The 6,025-nt window shown below is 40.6% G+C and overlaps 1 protein-coding gene across 1 annotated transcript in view; it reads right to left on the bottom strand.

The window, feature by feature from the left end:
* Positions 1-2,476, bottom strand: part of LOC119731937 (maternal embryonic leucine zipper kinase-like) — a 54,219-nt gene extending 51,743 nt beyond the window's left edge. Inside the window, exon 1 of the mRNA XM_038205242.1 lies at positions 2,337-2,476. The gene's annotated coding sequence lies outside the window, so the exon portion shown is untranslated. The remainder of the gene's footprint in view (positions 1-2,336) is intronic.
* Between the last annotated feature and the right edge of the window lie 3,549 nt (positions 2,477-6,025).

Here is a 6,025-nt window from a genome sequence, read left to right on the forward strand (position 1 = left end):
AAGTCAGTGTAACTATATTTGCTATATATTTCCAACCCCCAATTCCATCCATTCCTGAAAATTACAGCAAAAGCAAATGATGTATATTCCCTATAATATATATAAATTTTATTTATGAGATTTGCACCATTTAATTTTCATGAGCAATGAATGTACAATGTATCTAATGTACCCATTTTGACGAATCTTCATGTGGTTCCATGTTCACTTTGGAATTATCCAAATACTTCGTTAAGATACAATGTTGAATATCAGCTAGCTTAATTTTGTGGAAAGAGGGTTTTGATTTATGAAGAGAGTTTGTAAGGCATGAGAGGTGTCCTAAACTACAAGATTACTGTTTTAACAAGGCAGTGGCAATTGTTACGGCAGCTGTAAACTAATTTTCACCTATCGTTACGGCATTGCAAAAATACCATTGTTAATCTATATGAACCGTCTGGTTCCCTGACCTAATAGTCTTTAACGTCGGGATCTTTGGCTTTTGGAACCAGACAATGAACCAAATGGTTCTCCGACTTTATTTCCCTTTCATCTCCAAAGATGAAATTTTAATCCTCCAAAGCCACTGATTACAAAGAAAAAAAATTAAATCTACCGGTACGTAAAAAATTAAAGGGATGATTTAATTAAAATTCATTTTCATCTGGTGCGTTGTTGTGAAAAGCAGTCGTGGAAAGCAAGACAATGCACCAGACGAAAATTGAACCCACTAGCGGAGCTTGAAAGCAGTGTGGTACCCACAGGCCACATACATTCTGCAAATTTTTTTTCGGTAATCATCACGTGATGCATTTCATTTGCCATGTTTGCATAATTAACTTAACAAGATGGACGCCCGCCCAAAAACACGAGGTCATACGTCACAGACTGTTTATGCACATTCATGAGTTTGTACGAGCGCGCTCGCATAATGCATACATTACAGCGCAGCCGCCATTTTGAAATTGCATGGGGAGCATTTTCGGGACGATATTTGTGGAAGATGATGACTGAAAGTCGTCTTTTGGCCAGATGGATGAAAATGTTGAAACCAAAGAACGTTTTTTCGAAAAGGTATGAGTTGCTCTACGACTAAGAAACTTAACTTTGGAAATTTTTGTCCTGGATGGAAAGATAATCTCGATCGAAATCTGTAGCAAAATCGCTACATCAGCGGCCAAAAAAATTCAGTCTTTTGGCAAGCATTCAGCGTCTGGCCGTACTACAGAGCTTGCGATAGTAGTACTGTACGGCCAGACGCAGTCGGGCTAGTAATAATCCAACATTTTTTCTAGGCAGCCATTATTATTCTCAAATGCATAGCTGACGGCAGGTAAAGTGGTGATCCAGTATGGATTTTTTCCCCTAATGTGATTGAATCTAAATTATATAGGGGCCCGTAACTATGCGATCGTTCCCCCCCCCCCCCCTCCCCCGTACGGAATGACCGGCCATCAGTGGCCATGTCAGTCATGTCAGTTGACACGAAATTGTTGACCGGTAATAGACCCGTGAACGTGGCGTTGTATACAACGCCACGTTCTTGTTTCATTTCGAACCTGGCGAAATCGATCCGACATACATAATTCCGTATGGGTGTTAAGTACTCACCTAGAAATCTAAATTTGCCCGTCCGATCGTTTCGGCTGTGTAATTTCGACGAAATTTGCCCATCGGTAAAGACCCATACGAACGTGTAGAAATCAGATTTTAACCTGACCCTGACAAATAACCCCGGACGCGTCTGAGTCGCTTGGACAGATTGACGGCTGTTTCATGTCGCAACCCCGAAAAAAAAAAACCCGCAGACGATTGGCTGCTCGGCTCATCTCGTGTACAGTACGTGTGTGCACACACACGCGGGCGCACGTGCGACCGCGTGCGGTAGAGGAAAGGACTTGAAACTTGTCTAAAACGATGTCTGTTTTAGCTGCGACAGTAAACAGCCGTCGAATCATACGAAAATAAAACGCAATGCGCATGTGCAGTTGGGAGAAAATGGCAGCTAGCAGTAGCGGACGGACTTCATGAACCGGGGCCAGAATTTTCCTCAATTTTCGTCAAATGCAAGTTTTGACGTACAAATAGAATTCAAGACAGCTTCATATGTGAGTACTTATTACATGGGCAAAATAACGTCCAGTGTGTGTAACGGAGGGAGTCAGAGGGACACGTTCGCCAGGTTCGAAATGACATAAGAACGTGGCGTAGTTTACAAGCCACGTTCACGGGTCTAGACCGGTAATAATTATGACCGGCCATCACTCATCATGATCATGACAATCTTGAATGTTATACGTCATTAAACAAATGATGAAATAAAGCAACATCACCTATCTTTATTAAGTACTTACGAACTTGAGTGTCAGTTACTTGCAGGTGGGACATCTCACTCAATTTTTCAAAATCTTGAACTTCGCACGTTAACCATCACTTTTTTGGCATTCCCCGCTGGAATTTCTGTTACAGTCTGGATCCGTGATTTGTATGATTTTCATGGTATTCACAGGCATGTTGACGTCAGGGTACCCTACACATGTGATAGCTCACAAAGATTGAGGGCGCTATTCCAAATTAACGGTCGCCGTGAGATTTTTGGGGGCGGGGATCAGTCATTGATCTCCATAATACATGTACATTGTATACACAGACTGGATAGGACATCGCGCAGTGTTTGTGCACGAATGCGCGGCCGAACAATGGCGGTGCGTTTACTGTCAGACGGGTAAACGCGCATTGTGCTTTCACTTTGTTTACTGAAACTGGATTATCGAGTGAAATTTTTCTTACAGGAGGGATTTCAAGCGCTCCTCCAAAACAAATCTTTAAAAAAAATAACTGAACAATGAAGAGTTACCATCAATCCCTTCAAACAGCTTTTTCCACACTTTCTTATTATGCATTTTCGAAATTCAAGAACCCCCCATTTCCTTTTCCCTTATTTTTTTTAATCCCCCTATCCTCCTCCCAAAACTGATTGTAAGTAAGTTTCCATTTCATTTTGGACACATTGGTCATTAGAGCACACTGAATTACTCCATCAATGAAATGAATGATTGTATTAATAATATGCAGAAATTACAAATATTTTTTAACTGAACACTCACACGAGAAATTGTATGGAGATTCATTCAAATGATTGATATATTTATTGAAAACCCGACCATAAACCAATTAGAATCTAAAAAGTAAAAAAAACACCTTAATTTTACAAAGAATTCAGTAAGAACTTCTTCCCGTCCCTAGATTGATCAGGGAATGACATCGTTCACCTCTTGTGATGTTTTGTGAGAGGAGATGAATCACAAACCAAAATAATACTATTATTGTCAAAGAATAATTCAAGCTTCGCACGGTCTTGTTTATGTTTAGCTATACTTCTGAAAATAAATATTGTAATGGGAATCGTTTTGTGAGCGAATATGACAGTGTATTAATGGCTAAAGCTAGTATAATCTTATAAAACGGCGTACACAATATAATTTCAAACCGTTATAGTACTCATTGCTTTCTTCACCATACAACCTGTCAATAATGTGACAGTCATCTTGGGAGCTCATACTTGCGTTGAACTCCACAGCTTCTTTTAGGAACAAAATCAATCAATGTTAACAGTTCCACATAAAGAATTGATTAAGTCCAACTCTCAGATGCCTATCACATCGCATGTTCCATTCAGTGGATGATAAAGTCGATTCCATCTCTCCTTGAAGTTCTCCATTTTCGTCCGTCTCGGATATCGTCCTGCAGCTGGTGGTTTTTGCTATGGCTTTGCTGAAGATCTTTGTTTGATGTGAAGGTCAATCGGTCGGTTGCGTGTGCAGTAAGCATAAACCATCTCCTCGGTTTCTCTTTATAAAAAAAGAAAGAATAGCCTAGAAACATTTCGGTAGGCGTTAAGCCAAGGCAGACATAATTCAATCAGATTTTGCATATAAAAGTTATTCGAATAAACTATTTTAAACAAGTCAACATTTGTTCATTGCCATTGCTGGGTCAGTCATGCACGTTTAGGGCTATGTCTTTAAAAAAATGATGCCGACCAGCACACCCCTCAAACTTAGAGCAACAACATTAACGGTATTATAATTTGCTTGGTCATTCCCATGTTTATCCATGCCATGTTGTATAGGCCTCGTAAAAAAACAACTTACTTGCGAATAATTGTCTTATTCTTCAACGCTCCTTATTTCCCAGCTCCAGCAATCTAATGCTAAGAACACCTTGACAATACTTCTCGACGATTTTGATCAATTTAGATCTCTGTTTCTTTTATTCTTTCAAAAATGACAAAGAAACCGAAGAAAACCCAACTTCATTTTTTAATCCTCCGTTCGAAAGTGTACACAACTCGAATGCGAAATTGCGTTCTTTACCCTTTTCAAAAAACGCGCGCGCGGACGCTCGTTCGTACGTGATGTCCTATCCAGTCTGTGTTTATGGAGATGTCTGTGTAATATGGATATCAATGTCTGTGAAATGCAATGAAACATACAGTCATCCTAAGCCAATATCCTTGGCAAAGGTGACCATATGAAATTCGAAAATTCTGCTAGATGCATTTCAAAATTCTGCTAGATTGACAAAAAATCTGCTTAAACACTAGAATTTCACAAAAACATTATAAAACTTTTAATTACATGCAAATGTCACACAAGATTTCCTTATAACCAAATGTGCAGAATTCTGCCAGAAGTCTGCCCAAAAAATCCATTCCGTCAAATTTTCTGTCAAAGTCGTGTTTTCTGTCAAAGTCGTGCACGCCACCATCAACCCTTAAAATTAGTGGGCGCGAGCTCATTAACTATACCCCCCCCCCCCCCAACAGTTTCTTTTGAATAAGAGGACCTTGCGGCTTATAATTGGGATTGATTGTACAACTATTTATGTCAATCAAGTATTTGTGACTTGTGGCTTCCAACTCGGGCGATTTTATTTGAAAAAAAGCCGCATTTGTGGGCCTATCTCGCATAGAGGCGGGGGGTTACATTTAGACCTGGGTCCCGGGATTAACAACCTTTTAGGGGTGGTTTTTGGGAGGGGAATATCTAAACAATATGACCCGGTTACCACTAATGAAATTGAAAAGAAAAATGTTCAGGGGGTCGCAATCTTTAATTTCCAGCGAAAAAGCCTCGCCACCTTGCTCCTGAGCGTCACCAGGTGGCGCTGTCTCTGTCCAGAATTCTGCCAGAAATCTGCCCCAAAAATCCATTCTGTCAAATTTTCTGTCAAAGTCGTTTTCTAAGGGTGCACGCCGACATAAACCTTAAAATAAGTGCGCTCGAGCTCAGTAACTGTGCCCCCACAGAAATTGAAAAGAAAAATGTTCAGGGGGTCGCAATCTTTAATTTCCAGTGAATGTCCGGATTCGACGCATGAGGGCGCGCGTATGTACTGTAAGGACGTATGCGATATGCGCTGCGAGTGGATTTACTCTAGGGTAGCAGACCAGTAAATAAACTTCCATAAACCCCAATGGTAAATGCTCCCACTTCAAAAATTCGGGAAAAATACTCACAACTCTCCAAGGTGTTCGAGACACACATCAAATTAAAGCTTATTTCATTTCATTTTCTTTTCAATTTTCTGGGGGTCAACTGATGACTTTTAGGAGAAATTTCCATCTGAAGATGATCACCCCTGAAATTATAGTCCTGAAGCCCATCGCCATTTTGAAAAACGATGCCTACACTCCATTGCAAAATAAAGCGCTTTTAGGGTCCAAATTACATCAAAATTACACAGAACTGCAAGCTCCCAGTCCTGTGCACGGCTTCCACCCAAATTTTTTACAAACCCTCAACTTCATGGCCCACAGCATGCTCAAATACCAAAGATTTTGAGGGCATGCAAATCGTGATTTGGCCGGCGCAGGCAATTTCGGACCGATTTACTGGTCTGCACCCCTAGGCACAGACCGAGCGCAACCCAGACTTGGCCAAGTCTAGTGCAGTGCAGGTGCTTTCAATCATTTGTTTAAACTGCGGGTTTAGATTAGCTGTGGCGTCATCACTACCTGAAAAATAATTAATAAGCCCAT

This window comes from Patiria miniata, unplaced genomic scaffold (genome assembly GCF_015706575.1).
Source record: "Patiria miniata isolate m_02_andy unplaced genomic scaffold, ASM1570657v1 HiC_scaffold_24, whole genome shotgun sequence".
Lineage (NCBI taxonomy): Eukaryota > Metazoa > Echinodermata > Asteroidea > Valvatida > Asterinidae > Patiria > Patiria miniata.